The sequence below is a fragment of the Acromyrmex echinatior genome, chromosome 3 (genome assembly GCF_024713525.1).
Source record: "Acromyrmex echinatior isolate Ae372 chromosome 3, ASM2471352v2, whole genome shotgun sequence".
Taxonomy (NCBI): domain Eukaryota; kingdom Metazoa; phylum Arthropoda; class Insecta; order Hymenoptera; family Formicidae; genus Acromyrmex; species Acromyrmex echinatior.
The window spans coordinates 18,790,787-18,814,393 of NC_141854.1; positions in this window are offsets into that span (position 1 = coordinate 18,790,787).

Below are 23,607 nucleotides of genomic sequence, written 5' to 3' on the forward strand. Positions count from 1 at the left end.
GGTATACAGAACGAAAATACGTGCTTTGAGTCGTCACGTACTCGACTGTTAAATACACTATCGAGTGGTATTTTTTATTCGCAGATTTCGAGCGCGCGTACTCGACTTTCTTGATGATACTCAAACATCGCAACTGGTAGCGACCGATTTGTCGACTTCAATGTTTCGCCAGGTCGAGGGTCCGCCACGGGACTATAAAGGATCCGAAGTGGAAACAACAATGCTGCAACTCCCGTCCCATAAATTCGGTACGTCTGAAATGCGTTTGGTTGAACGTTAGCAGTGTGTTGCGTCGTTTATTTACTAAACTCTACAATGTAACGCGCGCGCGCGAATTAATTTACCAATATTTTATTCATATTAAAATTAATGCAAAAGTTACGAATTTTATACGTAATCATATTAAAATATTAAAATACAATTAAAATTTTTTTTTTCAGAAAATTATATGTATGATAATAAATAATTGATGTGTTTTTATTACATATAGATAAATTATACATAAAAGATACAAAATTAACCTAATTGAAAAAATTAAAATTAAACTTCAAACAATATATATATATTTATGCTTTTCTTAATATTTTTATATATCCTAGGAAAGCTGCATTGCCAAAAAAATTAGTGAAACAGAAAAAAAAAGTAACTGTAATTTGTAATAAGGAATGCAATTTAGGACGGAAGTAATTCTGCATTTCGAGGAAAGAAAAAAAGACGATGTCATCAACAAGGAATAGCAAAGCTATTTTCGCATAACAACACATTAGTTGCTAACGTAATGTAATATTTATGGAAAATATTCGCAAACTATCGCCGCAAGGCTATCGCTGTGACCCAGTGACGACGAAAGGTCCGTGGAACTTTGTATGTTCATGAAATGCATTCTTCCGCGTTTCACTACAGAATCCATCGCTTCTATTTAGTTTTAGCTGCTATTTAGTTTTAACAACTTCCCGATTATTATCCTGTAATAGAACAGCTTGTTAAATCTAATAATCTTGAAATATATTCATGCGATCATGCAAAAAAACGTTACAAAGAACGTTGTGACGCAACAGTTCTTTCATACTTTTACTCGCAGCGGCTATAATAAGTTTACCCGTTTGTACACAAATTTTTTGACATTCTAGTCGCCACAATAAACGCATCACTGTAGCGAACAGCGGCACGTGTTGTCACGTGTCGTTGATTACGGTCAAACCTCGATTTACTCCGACAAGTCCACGTGTCCAAGTGAGCAACACTTTGAATAATATTCACGTTGTATTACGCTGGTTCGAAATCGAATCCCCACGAGTCACGCGGTGTCTCTATATTCTGTAATGCATAAATCAAGAACCAGAGGAAATGGCAGGAATCCCTCCCCCGGTCGTGTATTACTATAACACCTCACTCACTCAGTTTCTATCGAATATTGGATACGTGTTGAATCGACCGTTGCGCGATAATGACGGCATTGAGGCAGACAACATAGCGATACCGAAAGATACCGTTAATAAATTGCGATGTATGAGAAGCGTACAGAAGAGATTAAAGAACAATGACGTAACTGAAAAGACAAAGCCTTTCAGAAAATGAGTTTGAATTATTAAAATTTTGAAATATTAGTTTTGATGCAATAATTAACTTATATAGAGGAACCAAAGTATGCTTCTTTTCCTGTAGGCAACTCAAAAATGACAATTTCTTGTTTATGTTATTGTTGTAACAAATAAATGATATACGTAGTTTTTCATATATTTTTGATATTTGCACAAAATTTTTATATAAATGTTTGATTACACTTTTTTTCTGCCATTTAACTATCTACAATTTTTTTATCTTTTACGCTGTTTCAGTAGGATCGAGGAATATGATGGCGACGTTTTCGCGATTCTCATAGCTCGTGCTTGCGAAAGGAGCCTTCATGGCGCCAGACGGTGAAATAACGTCGATGGCTTGAAAGGGAGATATTTCGAAAGGATGAGTTCGGTTGTTCGTCTACCCATGACCTAACTATTCTACAACTATCCATGTGCGTATATATTTCAGGGAAGTCTCACCTCGAGGTCAGACTTTTTTTATCGTTTACACTTTTACGGGTCATACGACGAATACTGTTGAGCTTTGAATGCGGCTCCGTAGTAAAAAAGGCGCTTTTTATTCGCGAGAAACTGTAATCAGAGGATAGAGAAATGATGATCACTATTGCAGTTGATAATCGTAGAGTTTAGGATACGGTGATTCGACAATGATGATGCTTTCTTGAGTATGTTACATATAGCGCGTTATTATAATTCTTCTACTGGTTGTGATTAAAAATACGAATTAAAAATATGATTATGTTCAGATCAACGCAGAGATATTCTTATGGGGTTGAATATATATTTTAGTTTTTATATTCAAGAAAATAAAAAATATTGAAATCATGCAGTTTTGGATTTTAAATTTTCTCTTAGTATTTCAATTTTTTGTATAAAGTTTAAATTATTAGTTTTGTTTTTAAAATAATTATTATAAATATATTTTCTTATAATTTTTATTTATTTTTGTCTAACGTTCTGAATCACTTATCAAAGATCGACGCAACGATTCGTACAATCAAAGAAGGTGAGCGCGAGTAAACCGATCATAGAAAGGAGTTTGCGCTGGATGGAGAAAAGAGATAGATAGAAACAGAGGAGTACTAGTTCAAGTAGCGAACTACTATTCGAACGTTGGATTAACTGCTGGACGATTTACGATGTAGTTTTCTCTCTCTCTCTCTCTCTCTCTCTCTCTCTCTCTCTCTTTGTCTCTTATGCAATCACACAATTGTCGAAAAAACCATTACGCGGTTATCGACGTCGTATATCCGCATGTCATCGACATCGACGATGTCGTCGTCGCCGAAGGGGCGTGAAACTGCATCCGCGCGAATGCGGGGTGTTAATTTTAAAAACACACTAAAACCGCTGTTAAATCGCCGCAGACAAAAAATGAAAAATCGCCGATCACCGTAAAAAATTCCCCCCCTCACCTTTCTCGGGAGAGAAACTCGAGGATGCGAGGATGATGTCTTCGCGTTGGAAACAGAGGTAAGTCAATTTTCGGGTTACGAAGTGAATCGTCACGCAACCGATTGATTTTTAATGATGTTGAGCTGTCCGCTGAACATGCGATGAAAAACGAAGATTTGTTTCTTCAAAATACTTTTATATTCTTGAGTTGCGTACAGTTATATTTTTATACTTTTCGACTTAAAATAAGTGTACTAAAAATATAATAAAAGTACTTATTTCAAATTGAAATTAAATAAAAAAAATAAGAAACAAGATTTTGTTAATAGTTTAGTTAGCTAACATTTTACCTACAAAGATTGTTACTTTTTATTTCGATTTAACAATCTAAAAATCACTTGTGAAGTTTTAAATATTTAGTAAATTTATATTTACACATAGCAGAAGCTTAAATTTAAAATTGATTACAATTTCGTAAACGTACATAGAATTGATTGCATTTTTATCGTATGTTTAAGCAATTTTGTTGACGTTCTTGACATCTTGACAATTGTCCATGAATTTTCTAAAGTGAAAAATGAGCTGCCGATGCAAAAAGTCGTTATATTTCTTTTGACATATTATCGAGCATTCTATGCGTACGTCGCATAAACGTGTTATGCTCGTGACTAATCGTTCGTCTTTACCGTTAATTCTGTGGTTCGCGCGAAACAGAAAGAAAGAATGGCAGTTCGAATGAATAGTTTTCCTTGGTATTCGCAATATTTTGCATAAACTGCGTTATCTATGTCAGTCCGATGACGTTGCCGTTGGCGTATGAGGCCAAACGAAATCAATCATTTTATCGGACAGTAAGATACCGCTGCTATATGTTGTTTTGCGACAATTCATCAAGGTGTTGTTGCAAAAACTTTCTAAGGAAACGAAGGTCTTACCGAGACATCAAAATTGTAAGGAATTTCGACTTTCCAAACCTATTGCAATAACAGCGCTAAACCGTTATTGGAATTTTCAATCAAATTTTACGCGATTATGTGACTTGCAAACACTAAAAATTAGAAATAAGAAAGTTTCACTGATTTAAACCTGTATATATAATTAAGATTAATCTAAAAAAAATAGAGAGAGAGAGAGAGAGAGAGAGAAAGAAGGGACATTTATTTAGCGCTCTGAGACAAGTCCCCTCAAGCGCTCTAACTTTCTTACATTTTATATCTTTGTGATAATTTACAATAATACAATCTGCAGTGTACAAAAGAATATAAACATTATAAGTAAGTATACAAAAGAATATAACATTATAAGGAGTATATAGACATTATAGGAGTATATATAAAGTGAATTATTCAAATAAGCAATAATTTAAAAAACAGAGAGAGAGAGAGAGAGAGAGAGAGAGGGGGGGGGGAGGTAATAGCGATTTCCATTTAATTTTTAAAATATTTTTTTATTTCTTAATATTCAAGTCAATAATGATAATTTATTGATCAAATTATAAAGTTTAATAAAAGATATTTAAAAATGATTAAGACAAAATGAAAAAACTAGTTTAAAAAAAGACATTGTAATGAGATTATCTTTGAATATGATGATAAAATGGGCTCCCATATTTTTACAAAATCTGATTTCTTCAGATTTATTTGAACTTTCCTTATAAAGCTCAAATAATTTGAATTCATAGAAAATTCTGAATGTATTGAAATATTATTCAATTCAGAAGTTTCTTTTATATATTTATGTATTGTATCAAAATCTTCTCTTGTATCTTTAAAAATTAATGAACATTATTAATCGATAAAATAAACGATCACTTAATAGGCACTCTGTGTTTTAACGTCACGTCGGCGGAAGAGATCTTGGAGCCTCTTCGGTGGAGACAGTCGCAATCGGAGAATTCGATACTCTGATCTCCGGAAACCGATTCCGGCCGCACCTTACGAGAATCGTCAGAACGTGACTGCTGTGAAAGCCGAGTTCGGTCAGTCATGATATTCATGGCCTGAGACCTCTCCTTGGGGCCGGCATGGCGACCCGATACCCCGCGAGTTATTCGATCTGAGAACGAGAGATTTGAATATTTTGGAAAAAGAGCTTCATGTATATTTTATTCTTGTTTGTGTCTGCGTGCGCGAGGGCGACCGCGAGATGCGAGATGCGGGGGAAAAAAGTCCGCTCGCCGATTTTTGATCCTCGATGGGATACACCCACGGATCTCTATGATTCCTTTGCGAGAAGTAAAGGGATAAATTTATGCATTTATGCATTTCTTCATGTCGACATTGCTCCACATTGCAATCGTGGCGATGCGCGATTTTGTCAACATTTGTGATGTCGATATTCATAGATTGATATATTCATAGTCAGTGCTTATATTTAAGACTGTCTTAAGATGTAAACCAATCATAGATTAGTATTCATGGACGAATCTTATATTTAAGATCATCTTAAATAATAGTTTTAAGATGTTATGAACCAATCAGAAAGCCTGAATATTAAACTTACTTAATTTAATATTAGACGTTACTTAAGACAACTTTGAAATAAGAATCGACTATGAATCAGCTTAATATCAGTTTGCCGAATAAAATGTTGAAAAAAAAAGTTTCTTGATACAGTTTCTTACAATTTTTTTATTTATTCAATTTCTTATATGTATTATTAAATTAATAAATTTATAAAGAACAATTTTGAAGCAATTATAATTCATTGATTTTTTAAACTTTAATATGTGTCTCAACCATTTATCTATCTATTGATATTATTAAATTATTTAATAATTTAGCATATAAAAATATTCAATGTATACAATGTATGTAAATAAATACAATATAAGTATAAAATTATTAAATAAAAAAATTTATTTGTTAAATCTATGTTACGTATTTAAATTACAATATATGTAGTTAATTTATTTCTATATTTTTTTCACATATTTAATTTTTATACATTTTATATATATATTTTATAATTATATATTTTTTACTTTCAAAGAGATGATCTTTTCGAGGATCATGGCAAGAGACGTGGTTCTTGCGATGTTATATTCAAATTATTCGCCTCCCCTAGCCTTGAAGCCGGCACGACTGCTAATCTCATACAAAATTGCAAAACCACGAGTATGTTCGCACTGTCTGACAGACGAAACGCGGCTGATTGAATCAAACGGAGGATCTGCACGCTTCGAAGATCACCGGCGCAACGTCCATATGGCGCAACAATGCGTTGATGGGTGCACACGCGTGCATTATTTCGAAAGGGTGTCGAGCAGTAAGAGGCGGCCGGGGCGAGGTGAGGATTTCGTGATCTCGGTTACGCCGTTCGGCAGGTGCATAATGTCCGTTGCGGTTCTTGGCCTCCATTGACAAGCCGATCCGGCGATTTTTGCTCGAGTAACAGATTTCTTCGCGGACGCGCTGGCGGCGAGGCGGCGATTAGGCATATGTTCTCTATGTGAGCTTCTTTTCCGCAAAAAAGTATACAATGGACGTGCAGCGGAGGGCAAGGCAAGGGCTGCGGCAATGAGAAGCACCGGCGCTCTTTCCAAAAACACATGACGGCAAAACCGCAGATCGATTCCGGTCGCAACTGCCACTAATTCGCGCCGGTTTTGTTCACCCCTTTTTGCACCGGTAGCACGCGATCGCCGTCACGGATCCCACTGTCTGTGCGTTGTCTGGGCGTGTGTGAAAATTCGCACAAGATTCGTAAGTGAATTTAGGTAACGCTTCAATCTTTCACGTATCTGAAACTTAGGCAATTAGAACTTTTCATCCTAATGGAATTAAGCTTTCTTTAGGTTCCTTAAGCTTTCTTTATTTTATTTAAACTACAATTTAAAATAAAGAAAGACAAGAAAGAAAAAAACATTATTACATTCAGTATTTTAACTCTTTGCTTATATCTCCATTGTGAGTTTCCGGTCTAATTTGCCTAGATGTGAAAAAAATCCTATAGTCCGTATTCATAGTCCATTCTTATTTTAAGATCTTAAGGAATATCTTAAGGTGCTGATTCAACTCACTGATTAATTCATAACATCTTAAGACTGTACTTAAGACAATCTTAAATATAAGAACTGATTATAAATATCAGTTCTAAGAGCTTTTGAGAGGATCCTAAATGTGCACATCTCACATTGCCTAGTAATTTTCCAATGTACCATCAATGAAAAAAATATTTCTTTAAATTAGCTAATTAACGATGTGTTTAATTGGGACTCTCTTCCCTAAGTTTGTACTGCAGACTACCAGCGAGACTGTGTAGTTAAAATGTGCGAACGTAACAGCCTCCAATGTGCGAATGGATAGAAGATCTTTTTTCTCTTTGGCGAACATCAATGTCACGCAATTCCGCCGAGGGCATCCGTGCCGTGCGCCCTTTACACGGCTATTTAGGCTTTCTTCGCCCATTTCCTCACGTGCACGTTCTCGACTAACAATTTTATGTTTTCGTATGGGGATAGCATCCGTTTCTTTCTCTTCGAGCTAGCCTCTCGTTAGGTGACGCCGTCACGAACGCGGTGATACTTGATGGCGCGATGAAAGACTGAATTCGTTAGACAACTGCGTTCGCCGCCATTATTGTTGGTTTTCTACAGAGTTGGTTTCCTGAGTTGCCATTCGTACCCTAAACATCGACATCACGCGAGATACACATTGTACGTTCACGACGACAAGGGAATTTAACTGCTAACGATTTGCTCCTGTTCTCATCCTGCGTCTGCAAAACTGCTGTCTGGGTTTCTCATCCGCAGTTTTTGGATTTCATATTTTTATGTTCGTATTATGACTGATGTACAATAAAGAAAAAGAAAGATTATATTCTTACTATTATTATTTTATCAATTTCTTGTTTGAATAGCAGTAGCATTAAATAATTTTTAAAGTTATAGTTTTTAATAGAATGTTATAAATATGATTTTTCTGCTCATATACCCCGAAATTTTTAAATAATGTAACGTCGTCGTTCGATTAATCGCAGAGAAAACACTGTAAAACTTTGCAATCTTCTTTGAATAGGAAGTTCAACCTCTGATAAATAACCATCTTCTTGCACGTCATACAAGTGTCGTCAATTTTAATATTAAAGCGCCTACATCAAACGATACACACTTGTTTCAGAGTACGTGTCGTGATTCACATTCGAAATCGTTTCCATAGAGTAGGTAGATGTAACGACACTGGAGCGAGAGATTTAAGTTGCTCGCGTAGAAAAAGTATAATTTTTATATAAGTATATATATATATATATATATATATATATATATATATATGTATATAAAACAATTTTTATATAAAATATTATATAATATTATCTTTAAATTCAACAGTTTTAATAACTATTAAAATTTATATGTACATACTTTATGTAAATTTTAAATAAATACAAGGATTAATTAATTAAAAAAAAACTCCGCTTTATAAATGATTCAATTTCCATCATAGTAGAATCAGCAAAACATCAATTTATATAAGAGCATCGTATAAGTTATTCGACATTCTTCGGCCTTTCTAAACAAATCTTTACACGTTGTTCGAGCCGATCGCTATCACCATAGCTGCTGTGAGCACCGCTGATAGTCGTAAGATCTTCGTGTCGGCTTGTCGGAAAGTTTCTAGTAGACGAAGAACGATCTTTCGGTCCTTCGCAACATCTCCTTCACGCATTTATGAAATTGCAGCAGTAAGACGAACAGTGTTTGACTCTGCACGCGCGCGCGCGCGTGTGTGTGTTTGTGCAGGAGGAAGGGATGAACTTTATTTGAAATTCATACAGCGTATGGCGAGCTTCGCTTTCTCAAAGTGAACCGATATCAACAGCCTTGGCTGGTTCAAAGACGCCAAAGCGCACTCCGACGATTGTTTCCGGTACTCGGTACGCGATTTCGGACCACTCGATACTCAAGGCACGGACTCGTGCTTAATTCGATACCAAGTATGTACGTAGTTCTCGATTTCTACGGTTAATGTATTTCTAAAAACGTGAACATAAACCTCGGAAGCCTCAAAAAGAACGATAATTTAATGCTAAGGTATCATAAATTTGAGCTATATGAAAGAAACTTGAAGGAATAGACAATAAGACTTATTAGTACATGTGAATACATAACCAATAGGAAATGAAGTCCATAACTTTCGAAGTTGGATCTTTAGTGCTTAAATAATTCGGTATGAGTTTATATACTATATATGTATCAAATCCTGGTTAACTGCGAGCCGAATTGATTTTTCTTGAAACACCATACCGAGAGAACTATCATAATACTATCACAAATTAAATTGCTTAGCAATTTAATAATTTGAATTTTTGCTCATAGTCATCTTAAAAAGATCTTAATGTTGCTAATAAACATATTAATATCTATAAATAATTTATTGCAAAAAATATTATCTCGGCCGAAGATCGAACTCAGATCTCTTGCATTCTGTACGAGCGTCCTAAGTCTTTAGATCACCGAAGTTTTAAAGAATAAAATTTTTTTTTACGCATTAGTACATTCTGCATATGTAAGATTTTGTTTCTTAATTGTAATTTTGTACACATTTAAACGTGTTCTGAACAAATAAAATAACTGTACAGGTTTAACTAACAAATTATTATAAACGATAAATATAGAATAAAAGCATTAATACATTTATTAACGTACTATTGTTGAGTTTCGAATTTAATTTTATTCACGTTTCACATATATCTATAAATGTATTTTAAAACAACCAGAGAAAGGAGTCAACTTTTTTTTACAGCTTTTATCGTATAGTTTTTGCACATCTATATAATAATCTTGTATGTCATTTTTTAAATTAATATGCTTGTCGGAATTAACCTGGTATGTTTGCAAAAAAAAAGTCTATTCGCCTAATGGACAGCTATATCTTTCCCACACAGATGAACTTGGAATCTAGAACCAGTTGGCATTTATATTCCATTTCAGCTCAATTACATACCGCGGCGGTTCGATTATGTCGGTAATGGAATGACTGTAGGAAACGATTTTACGATGAAAGAGTGACGAGGTGCGTTTCATGGAAACATATTACATGCTGAGGACAACGATTATGGAGGCAGTTATACCAGGATTTTCACCATGCGATAATCGCGTATCCTTGGACTCTCGCGCAATCCATTCTGCTAATTTTTATAATTTATCGGAGAATATTATTTGTCCAAGAGAATGCGGAAATCTTTTTTTATATCTTTTTTCGATGCAGCGATATCAGCATTAAAAACGTTTGGTGACACCAAGCAACGACGAAGCAATTCACTATTCCCTCGAGTACGCAAATTTCAATTTAACGTAATCGATCTTTATGTAACTACTATCGTTTTTCACACGCTCGCGGACAGACCGCGTTAACAATTAGCAAGGAAATACGATGTAAACCGGATCTTTTGCGCGTTAAAATCAGCTTATATTTGTATACACACACATACACACACACACACACACACACACACACACATATAAATAGGCGGGTATTTTCCGCGGGTATCGAGTCCGATATCGGGTCACGCGAAATCAAACCACCGTAACTACCAAAGCACACACCACACGCAACGGCACCTGCCCAGTAATAACAACGATAACGCACGGCTGAAATGTTATTAATTTTAATGTTACGCTCGAATGATCGATTCGGAACCGGCCACGCAGGATCGTCATCTACGAAACTTCGACAAGTCCCCCCTTCCTTTTATTCCTGTCTCTTTTATCCTACTTCTTTCTCTTCCCTTTTTTTTCTTCGATCTTTTTCCTTTGCTTAAATATATACGTACGTGTCTTTTCATCTTCTACCATCGTTTTATACACTCGTTCTTTTTTCCCCTCCTCTCTCTCTCTCGATCGACGCATCGCTACGCTAATGACGACTCGCCGCGATGCAATCGGTGCGATCGGTGCAATCATGATTTTGTTCATCGATTGCAACTTGCTAGGCTGTGCCTTCCTCGCTTGCCTTATTCACCGGTGTGAGTTATACCTCGATCGAAATGATAGGGCAATCGGTCGCTGTGGTTAAGGCAGAGACTCGCTTATACCGTGGCACGCCGATGCAGAAAGATGGATATGAAGATGAAGACCAGCTCGAAGAGTAGCCATTAACTTTTATCGGGCGTAACTGTGGATGAAATGATGACGGAATCGCAATCGATCTTTTGATATATCTCGAGCATGTTGTCAAGGTACCGTTAATATTTATAGGAAACAAATGAAAATTGTGCAAGAATAAAATAAAAATTTAACTAGCGGAAGCATAATTTCTATTAATTTCCTTGTGATTCTTGATTTGCCTTAAATAAAAGATAAAAAATTGAAACATTACTTATTATTATTGTTATTATTACTATTATTATTATTAATCATCATCAAAGATATTATATGGAAAGAAATTAATTGTTGCGTTTTGCAGTGAACGCATTTTTGCATTAAAATATGAATGAGGCAGAACAGTGACAAAAATGTGATAAATATATTAATATTTTAGCTTCTCTAAACAATTAATTTTATACAGTTATTATTTTACCATATCATCACGTGTTCAAATATGCACAAAAAAATTATCGCACGTTTTTCACAGCAAAAGATTAATGTGCACGGAAACACAGTTCGATAACGGAGATCAGCGTAGAGAGAGACTGGTAAGTATCATTAATTCTCGTTATCAGAAATATTATTTAATGTCGCATCACTAATCAGATAGAAGTTGGGCATTTATTATGGATAGAGCAATATTTGTATTTTTACAATATGAGAATCAGGAATCGTGCTCAGCCTTTCCGGATGACGGTCAGAGAAAGATATGAGGAACGGCGAAGGATGATATGAGTAATTGGTTTCTTCATAACGATCATGAAGTATCGGTAGTGACGTTAATGATGGGATTATATAGGACTTGGGGAAGACTTGCGGGGAGCATTGTAATTTCCACGGGATTGATAGTCAACGAGATTGTCATTTTTCTAACTGCGTCAACTACAAAATGATCGTAATTAGTTGTTCAATGGATCAGGATATATCGAATCCCACGGATCAGATGAAATGATGGAGAGATCAGGGACAACGAAGATTTGATCGAAAACTTTAAGCGATTACAATTATATTATTGCACTTGGAAAAGTTAAAATTCAACAGTAAGAATGTTTCTATAAATAATTCTCTATGAATAATTATAATGAAATAATAAGTGTGATAATAATTGATATTTTTACATATATTTATTGCACAACAATAAAGTGTGATTCTATTAATATGTTAAGAAGCAACATGAACAATAAGATAATACTTAATGGTTTCGTTCTTAACAAAATTATATATTTAAATGTAGGAATATTATTTGTATGCTAAATATTTATCTATAATTTATTTTTACATAAGGTAATATTGAAGAGATCTATTTCTAACTTTATTATATTATATCTTGTTTTATTATTTTGAATTCGTTTTTTATGATATGAATAAATTATGAATATATTTGAGATTATGACATTTTGACGAAATATTCAGATTGAAATGTTAAATTATCAGGATTTATATTTCTTGTGCTATATAAGGAGATAATTTTTTTATATCTTAAATACGTTCAACAAGCTATGATTATGTTATTCCCTGGAGAACCACTGTTTCCTACAAGCATGCTGTAAAGAAAGTGCCTGGAGGTGTCAGGAAGGCGTCCGGCTACAAATTTCGGTCGATTAAAGAGCCGTAAACCAAATGCGCCCGAGTTCAACACGTTTATCCTCTTAAAGAAATTCTCCGATCTCGCGTGGATCTAAATAGAGCCATGATTAGCCAAGATTAAAGCGAAAGAGACTCTCGTACGAACGAATACTCGTACCTTGTTAAGATAAGAAGAGTGCCACATATTAATGTCCCATCCTGTGGAAGACGGAGCGATTTAGATCTCTTGCCTTCGGTTGTTTGATCGCCGTAAAAAAAAGGAATGTGTCTACGAAGTATGAAAAATCGAGTTAAAATATTAGGTGTTGGAATTAATTCGTAGCGTTTTTAATGAAAGAATGTTATTTATTTCACATGAGCATTAAAAAATACGTTAATGAAAGTACTTCCCATCACTTGTAAAACGCTACGAATTAATTCCAACACCTAATATACAAATATTAAAAGCTGCTATGCAGTATATGTTATAATTTATACAGCATCCAGGATACTTTTTCAATTAAACCTCATTGAAGGGTAGGTATTGTATTTTCGATGTTCTTTATTAAAAAAATATGTATTCATTAATTAAAATAATTATAAAATAAGCATTTGTTCTTTTTGGAAGAAAAAAAAAAGAAAAAAAAAATCTCTTTATTAAACAAATTTAAGAATTGCAAAAAAAGTATGTTTTGAAAAATCCATATAATTTCAAGTATCAATTCTATAATGTTGAATAAGCGTTTATGTTTAAAATCGTCAAATTTCAGATTAAAAAAAGCATAGAAATTATTAATAAATTCAGAACAGTGACCATATAAATATATGTTGATTTTAGAACGCAGCGTGTAACTTTGACAGATTCACGGACAGGTTGTTACGTAGAGCATCGTAAAACCTATACAGCTCGTAACTCCGTTTCATCCGTTGATTTACAGACGCTACGTCTTATCTTCTTATTTGTCGATTTACGGCTCTGCCGACACAAATTGCGGGCGTACGTCCTGAATAGCGGCATGTTCCATGAAAACGGAACGTCGGTCGTCACTTATGCGATTTCCTGATCCTGAATGCTACTGTGCAAACGTAACAGTCGCACAAAAACAAAAAGTGAAAATAAAATATACCAGTGTGGCGCGTTTAAAAATATTGAACTCTGTGTGTTGTATCTTCACACAAATATTCACAATATTTTTCTGTACTTTCCACTCTCGTGCAAAAAGTGCGCAAAAACGATATGTTCATTTAAATCCGTATCTGTATTCCCTGTATAAATGACAATCGTCTATTCTAATTTAGTACGACAAGCGATACATCGCAAGTGTATCAACACGTATCGATTTCGCCGTCAAATTAAAACAATATCAATTATTCCACTTTTGCGGGCCAAAATTTATTTTCAGCGTTACGTCGGCGCGCCGAGTGATTTATATGAGAAGGGCTTTTGTTCGAGTTACGGCATGGTCAAATGGCGAACGTAGGAGGTAGAAAAATAATGTTACGCAGAAACGTACCGATAACTCTCTTTGTAGGCGAACGAAGCGAAAGAGGGCGAGATAAACCGACGAGGCGCGAACAAAGTACGATTACCATTTGTCATGCCTGTAAACGGTACGATGGATGAGTCCGTTATATGGTTTAAATGCTGAGCGTAAAGATTACGAAAGTTCGTTGTGATAACGCATTTCACGTGACAGCAGAAGGACGTAGCAGTATTTAGTGATAATCAGAATAAATGAGCCGTTGAGCACAATACTGATAGAAGCAAAAATAAATGTTTGACATATATATATTATATATATATCGTTCTTCATACATAAAAATATACACTTTGAAACATAAAACTTAAAATTTTTTTAAAGATATAAAAAAATACTAGAGTGAGTTACTTAATTATTTTATATTCAATATTTTTATAAATTTTCATCTTTACATTTATTAAAATCTATCTTTAACAACAACTGGCTTGGTTATTTCTGTCCTATCAATACTGTTAGAATATATAAAAATTCTATAATAATATTATTTTGTTCTCTTTCTCTCAAGTTGATTTACATTCATTACTATGAAATGTTCAAATATAAAAAACGATTAAAAAAGGAGAAGCATTAATAGGGAACAAGTATAGTGACAGTGAACAAATAAAAGCAAAGTGTATCGAATGAGATTTCCTGACTTTTCGAGGCTTATATCGGATATCGGATGGAGACATTTAATTTGTGAACAGGTCTTCGTATCAACTCGTTAACTCGGCTTATAAATTAGCTACAAGACCACGCAGCGAGATAAAGTAACAGTCCGACGTGCTTCTCACCAAGGCTTCTATACTCTTTCTTCGAAGCGGTAAATGTTCACGAAATTAAGATATCTGTAGCCGAGGGCATTAGGCTAAATCGTTCCCATTCATATAAGAAACTGATCCCGTGCGGTATTTGACAGCGATTTATAAGGTGCTATATATATTATATACTTCGAAAGGTTAATTATAAGATTCATATGCTCTAGAAAAAAAAAATTGACGATATGACGATTAATATTTTTTTACTCGTTAGACTAATTATTTTTTACCTTGTTATTATTACAATATTGTAACAATAATTTTTGTTACAATAATTTTTATTATTATTAAATTATGTCAGTTCGAAAGCCAACGTTCATCGCCGAAGAGTTGCTGGTCAGTAATTCTGTCGCAACACTGATTGATTTTTCAATCCACGACGATACAAGCAAACTGAATTATTTCGCGTCCTAAACTTTGCGAAGTCATGCGGGGCAATTGGCATGTGTTTGAGATTCCATGAAATATGAAGGGTGTGCGTACAAAGCATTACGTAAGTACTGCAAGAAAACACGATTCGCCCCTCCCTCGCGTCCGATAATCGAACATAACTGTCCCGTCTCTTTCTCTCATTATCGTTCATTATGTCACCATGTGACCGTGCGTATCGTCGACCACGTAATCGTCATGATTACCTTCGCACGCTTTGCCGATTGTCATCGAAGGCTCGCGATGATCGCGACTTCGAGGACGATAGGAATTCCATCTGCGCGAGGATATGTGCACGTATACAAGTGGTCTTTAATAAAATAACAGCGTGAGTACCTTTAATTATTCGCATTATCCACGAGCTTGCGTTTCTACGTGTTATTCATAAATGCCCTTCAAGCTATTATAAAAAAGAATACATAGTTTCTCGTAATACAATTATTTCTATTCCACGCAATTTGCTATCTTTTTCTTTGTAGTATAGCATTTAATGAGATTAGACATTAAACTTTATTATTTGTTATTTGCAAGTGGAAATAGTACATAAAGATATTTTTTTGTTAATATGTAAATATATTATTATTATTATAGAGATATTTAATATAGTAATATATGTTATTAGAGATAAAAATTTTTAAAAAACCTATAAAAACTTTGAATAAATAACCTAATAAAAACTAGTTTTTTTTACTCTGACCTAGAAAGTCATTTAAATATTTTCTTTAAACATGCCTTATTATAATATTATTCTAGACTTCAGTTTTTGCATTCATCCAAATAATTTCTGTGTAAAAATAGCGGTAGATAATCAAAATATATTGTAGTATGACTAATTGTAAGTGGCGATGGTCTCTAATAGATAAGTATACTTACAATTATAAATCCAGTTTCGAAACGGCATTATCAACTCATAAAATAACAACGTAAAGACATTTCCGCCTTATTATTTAAAGATATAAAGACAAAAGATATTAAATACCGAAATAAAAGTAAATATTAAGCGTTTTAACAATGAATACTAAGAAAAATAAATTTTACATATTTTTTCAGAATTTTAAAAGAAACCAATTTTTTATTCAGATTTTATTGTAAAGTAAAAAAAAACCTATTAAAAAAATTTTTAGTTATTATTATTAGCATATTTTATATAGTACTTTGTGTTATATTAAAATAAGTTCATAAAAATAAATTTTTGAATCATTACGTCAACATTTTAAGATGCCTTTTATTTAAAATACAAAATTTAGTAAACATAATTAATTAAATAAGTTTTTTTTCTCGAAGAATTATCAATGTAGTTTTTTTTTGAATAATTATATTAATTATATTAATATGATATAAATAACATAAATTGTTTGATGTAGCAAGAAGTATTTCGAGCGTTTCTTTATCGTTGTGACTACTTTAGGATTAATCTCTATTACGTTTAGTTACGATGACTAATGTCTCATTGAAGATCAAGCATCGCGACAAGCATTTTCTTTTCTGGTACTGTGAAACGAGAAACGTATTCGTGGTGTTTAATAAAAATAGCGATAATATGAGCATTCCGTGTCGTGGTAATGAGACTCACGGATCGACTATCTGCTGCAGTCCATGTCCCTGATAACCGAGCTGCATCAATCATCCCCCACTCTTTCCATTTCTTTCCAACCTCCTCGCTTAGTAATAAAGACGAAACTGTGCCACAACGAGCTATCCTAAGACCGAAAGGCTTCGCCTTCGTTCTGGCCGGGAAAGAAGTCTGAACAAGTCGAGTGTATCAAGTGACAGATTATCCTCGTCGGATTTTTACGGATGCAAATTTGAACACGGCCTACGCAATCCAGTAGCATGCTCGTGTAGACGAAGCTTCGAGTTATTGGCGACGTTTGCTATAAACTGTCTTTTCTTTTCTTGGTTGTCATGTGGTGGATTGGCGATAAAACCTCTACCGGAAATATCAAAATGATTCAATGCATTCGATAAACACAATTTAATCGTAATAAAAAAAAAACCGTTTCGAATTGTTTTTACAAAATGAGAGATTTATAATTGTTAATATTTGTATTATATTAACATTATTTAATATAATTATATAATAATCATAATAAATGATATAATATATAATTAATATTCTAAATAATATTCTATATGAATAAAATTCTATTAATATATCTATATAATGTACATTAATACACACACACACACACACACACACACACACACACACACACACACACACAAAGTTTAATTTTTTTGGAAACGCAATTTAGTTGCACGAGTCTGTAATGTTCATATAGTTTTATAGGAAAGCGTCAAAGAGATTTGACGTATGCGTTGTGTAATTGTCATACTTTCCTATTACGCATAATGTGCATAAAAAAGAGCATTCTTTTGTATTCAAAAATATGACATCCGTTACAGCCATTTACTAGTCGACGCGGCACGGCGTTCTCTTCGCGCAATCGCTTCTCGCGTAGCAGCGCCGCATCGCGAACGCACGAATAATATACAATGATTACGAATAATGACCGTCGACCACAATGCTGCGGTCGCGGGCAATCATAATCGCGAATAAAAACTGCCGCTAACAGGTATTTACGTGTGCACAAGCCCCGGCCGGAATCAAAAAGCTGCGGATGGCTACGCTTGCTCGCCTCGCAATAATTGACTCGGCAATGCGTATAAACCGCAGTATGGCGGCCGGACGGATAATTAAGTAACAATTAAGCCTCAGGTGGGCGAGCGTGTAGCCAAGTGCAGCTGAGAGGGAGAAGGCACCATCGGATAACGCCGTATACTTCTGCCATATGGACGGTTCGGCATCGCTAACGCCTGTGCTTGCGTTTCGGTGATGGTCTCGTGCGTTTAATGGTCAATTACGTCAATATCGGTCGACTTCAACGTCAGTTTAGTTAATTGTTTCGTGTCTTTTTTTAAACTAGACTACCGAAGGGACAAACAATCGTAGCGATTAAACATAGTTGACGACATCAACTATGACTGAAGTTGTTTAATAAAATTTCAGGTGTAAGCTAAACATTTTTGATCAATAATACTATTAAAAGAATTTAATGTTTTAATTGCGATATTATCAAAATCAATATCTTAATTTTGATGCTTTCTAAATAAAAAATTAATGATATTGAAGATATCTACTATAATATTTCGTCTCCAATCAGTAAAATTTGTAAAAATACATAATGTTTTAAGATTTCTATGATTGTGTTGAAGTTTCAGATAAAGTATCTTATGCGCTTGTGCCATTAACTATCGTTAATGTATTAATTTTTCTATGATAAGATGAATTTTTAAGATAGCTAGAAAAAGAGAAGAGATTGGACCGATTCGATGCTGTTCATTTTTCATCTAATTAATGTAACAAAAAGAAATTTCTTAAATAATATACATATACATCATGAAACTTCACCTCTGTTAAATGGCGTATGGATGCTGTAAAATAGACAAAACCAAAAATTGCATCTGTTCCATTATGTTAAAGGAGAATTAAAAGCTTCATTAAGAGCATAATAGATTTCGCCGTAAGCAAAAATCGGTAATTCATTTAGGTTCTTGATTCTTGTATGCTACGGTTACCTCTTGTCGCACTTTATCTCTTGTGTTCCAGTTACGATTTGTCGATCTATTTACTTCTCCCTTGTTGCCTTTTTTTCATATTGTTATTGTTATTATTATTCGCATGAGCGTTCAACCGCGAAAACGCAGCATTATACATCGTAATAGTAACTTTCTCTATTTAGTTTTTGTCTAACGATGCTCATTGACGCTCTACCGATGCATATAGTCGATGACAAAAGTGACTTGCTGGACGGAACATGATGCGATCACATAAATAAATTATACATGTATTAAGGTTACATTTGTTGCAGTCCGAAGGCTACAAAGTAGTCCGCATCATCACGCAAACATCACGCTATACATTTTGCAGAATTGCAGAATTAGATGTTTGTCTGAACTTTGACTGTGCGCACAATGGTAACTATAGTTTATGGTAACTAAATAGTCCGATTGAGGGTCTATAATTCCTGGATTCCTAGAAATTCTAGAGTTTTGCAAAGAAAGAAATTATGTATAGTGACGAATTACGATTGACTAGTCGAAGTCAATCACATAGTAGATGCTAAGAAGCTAGAATCAGATTCAGTATTGAAGTCATAATTGAGTGTGAAAAAATTAATTAAAGTTAGAATCAGGCATAAACTTGCACACAAAAAAATATTTTGCTGCTCCAGTTAGGATTATAGCTGTTTTTTTGTACTTGATAGAAAATTATGTATCATACGCATAGAATTTATAGCACAAATCTAAATTCTATCTTTGTCATCTATATGATTAGATGCAATACGTATCCAATATCGCAGTACTTGCTAGAAATTTATTTTAGCTATTTTTCGTACTTAGATAATTTTCGCTATAACTGCAAGATCATTTTTTTGAGTGTGTAATCTTTATTTCGCTAAAATAAATAGTGTTTGTAAGAATAGTATCTCGAAATACTTCAAGAAACTCTTCCATTCTAATTTCTGTTAAGCGATTAATTTTATAGCAGAATATTTGATATTGTACAATATTATTGATGAACTGCAAGTTATATTGAGCTTCTAGTATTGTTTATTTTGAATTAGGATTTATTTTAAAATAGGTATCAGTAATATTGAAAATATTGTGCATCTAAGAAATTCTAACTGCTTTAAGGCGAAACAAATCCAACAAATCCATTTAATTGCATTACTAGATACAACACATTATTATTTGAGATATAAAAATTTAGATTATTTTTTTGTAGAATTGTAGCTAAGATCCGATACGGTAAAGTTGAGAGATATTTATATAAATTTTCCTCTTGTTCCTCAAGAAGAGAAAAATCATTGCTGTTTCGTACGTCGTAACTCGAAGATTAACTGTCAGGATTATATCATTCCTGTGCTGAATTACGTTTCGAGGCATAGATTGTCGCGCTCGATAAATCGTGTAAAGCGAATGAAATTTTACAGATTTGCTTTCGGGAGGAATTTTCCGATAATTCAATATAATAGGCGCGCGCGCACGAGCGCATGGTAATTGGTGTTAACGAACACGCTCTGCTGTCATTCACGACGGCGAAAATGATTGCGGCCGAGCGGAGCGTTTCCGGCTCACCGGCGCACTTCCGCGATAGAACAATGGGAGCGCTTAACGCACCGGCGAAAGTCGTTAGTTGGTATTATATTCGGTGTCGCGCGATGTGTGCGGCCGCGGCGACGACATGCGTTAATCTAATTTTCTGGACATCGATTAACGTACCCGCGGACAAAAGTGGCAATCCTGGTTTTATGGCGCTGCCAAACGCCCGGCAGCCGAATTGTACTTTCTTTTTCGATGAAATCATATCGCGAAATCACTCGCGCTTAATGCGAGTCGGCCAACCATGGAATATTATCGTGATGAAATTTGTTCCGAATGTGCAATTTGCAACATTTTTGCGATAATATATCGCGATACACGAGGAAACATTTATATACACATTTATACACACGGATAAATTTTGTAGCATATAAAGCTTTATAAAGGTTTAAAAACTGCATTTATTTTTATACTATATAGTATATATATATATATATATATATATATATATATATACGATCTTAACATCGTTCTCTTACTTTAAAAGTGAAGCAACTCAAACGTAATTTTTAAGTTTATTGCCATGAATGAATTAAATAAACATTATTCTACCAATTATTAAAATTTAATTCCATAAAAAATTATATTATTAAATAATAATTATTAACAATTATTTCAAAAAGAATAATTTAAAAAAATTGTTAAAATTGTTATAATTAAAAAGAGTAGTGGTTTTTAAGAGTTGTGAAACAAAAACAACATTTGATCATATTAAAAATATATTTTTTGTCTATATTTATATATTTTTGGCTGTATTATTTAATTAATCAATAATTTTCTTACTTACAATAATTTTCTGTCAAAAATTCAAAAAGTTTTTTTTCTTCCTTTTTCTGAGAAACTTAATTTTTTAAGTTGTGCTTTTGAAGTATAAAGGATGGTTATAGTATAATTGAATGAGAGGGAACAAGAAGTCAAATCTTTTTAGGTACAAAAAAAGAAATGCTCGAGAAGAAAATTGTCTATTCAAATAGCACATCTGTATCCAAAATGAGAAAAGATTTTTAGCGGATGATACACGAGCCATCTTTTCTTAGTTTCACGCAAGAAAATTATCTAAAAGGCACATTCACACGTAGATATAATTTCAACCATGCTTGACAGGTTAATCTAATTTCTGCTAGGCATCATTAATCGAGAGAACCGAATATAAAAGGTAGCTGTTCAATGGCATGTCGGACAAACGTTGCAACCATCTGCCGCGTTAGTCTCGCTTCTTCAATGACACGGGACTGTTACTTTCTGAAATTCACGTTGCTTTTGATCGCGTTGGAGATGAATTTTTTACGTTCTTCATTTTTTTCTTTCATATTTCATCGATTCTCAAATAAAAACGAACAAAAAGAGAATGGACAACCGCTACTGTAATCGTTGAGAAGTGGATATGTGGATGTGTCAATGGTCAAACCGTGATTTCAAAATCCTCAACCTCGGTCTATGGCCAAAGACGCCGCGGGCACACCGAGGCGGAGAAAAAAACAATGTCTCTGAAAATTGGACGGAATTAGTGAAAATTCTCGTGATTGTATGGAAGCTACTCGGACTAAGAGATCCAATTACCGGTTCCATTCACGTTATACCTTTTCGGAGGGAGCCTCCCCTCCGGGCATAAAGTCCCAAAATCTCTTTTTAATGATTACTACGTCGTTTCTCGATTCCGTGTTTCTTTCTTCAAATCCACGTCACATCCGGCACCGATTTTAAGTGAAATCGAACTTGCCTGCGCTTCATTCATGTCGCACGAAATTAATTGTACTTTCATGCGTCACGTATATATATGTGTGTGTGTGTATGTTAAATATTGATTACATATAAAAATTATATAATCAATAAATGAAACTTAACAGTGGTTAGATACAAATTTCCTTATGTATGTTAAAATAAAATTATTTTGTTTCTTTCTCGTAAAATTAATAAATGAGTAATATGGATCATAAATTTAATTAAAACTAATCTAATCTAATCTATGTAATTATTAGAAATCATTCCTAAATAAATTTATGAAAACGTCTTCTAATTAATAGAAAATGTAATAATATATTACTCGGCTATTATATTACTTTGCTCACAAACACATTAAAGACTGTAATTCTATATGTTATACGTAAATGTCGTATATATAGGAAGATGAGCAATGACAGCATATACCAAGCATTGAAATTGATTATTTTGCGGTCTGACAATACGTATACGTTAAACGAACATATCGAATGGAAAACTCGGTGGCGAAACGGTACATTTAAAAATCGATTTGCGGCCTCGAGAGCCTGTGATTTCGGTCGATAAATTAACGGCCCCTTGTCAGGCCCGGTTGGTGATTACCGCGGATTTCCGTGCGAGCTGTACTTTACCAATTTTCTCGATTACCGGCATGAAAAGCCCCTTAAGTGACCGTCTATCAGGCTAACTTCCGAGGGTTCCGGGTCGACACAGAAAGCGATGAATTATCCTGCCTCAACGGCCTCGCGGTCAACCTCGAACGATTTTCCTCACCTTTCTCGAGAAGATCCCGGAAACAACAGTAATTACAGTGACGAAATACCTGCGAACTGCCTTAAAAAGAAATCTGTCGTTTCGTAACCGCCTTATAGAGTAACAGGTGCCATCCACCTGCCAGAAATTTCCAGAGTGCTAAACACAGGTTCGAACACTCTTCCCAGAAAAAAAAAGAAACACAATTATAGGGATTTTTCTATTTCTATTAATTCGCTGGCCGATACATTAAAAAAAATACTTTGCGGTCTTTGCTTTCGAGCCATCAGATTCATAAGACTTCGGAGACATATAAGAAATTAAATTATCAAAATATCTAATTATCTAATTAATTTAAAAAGTTATTTGTTTAAATATAAGAAAAATATACGTCAATTGTGAATAAAATGTTTTGAAATAACTTAATAAATAATTAGCGGTGTAATAAAAATACAGGAATTTCAATAAATTTTGTCATGTAATCTGCAGTGAAAAATTTTTCCATTAATATTCCTAACTGCTTTACAGTAAATCGTACAAAACCCGATTAATCGTGGACAATTACGAGCAAC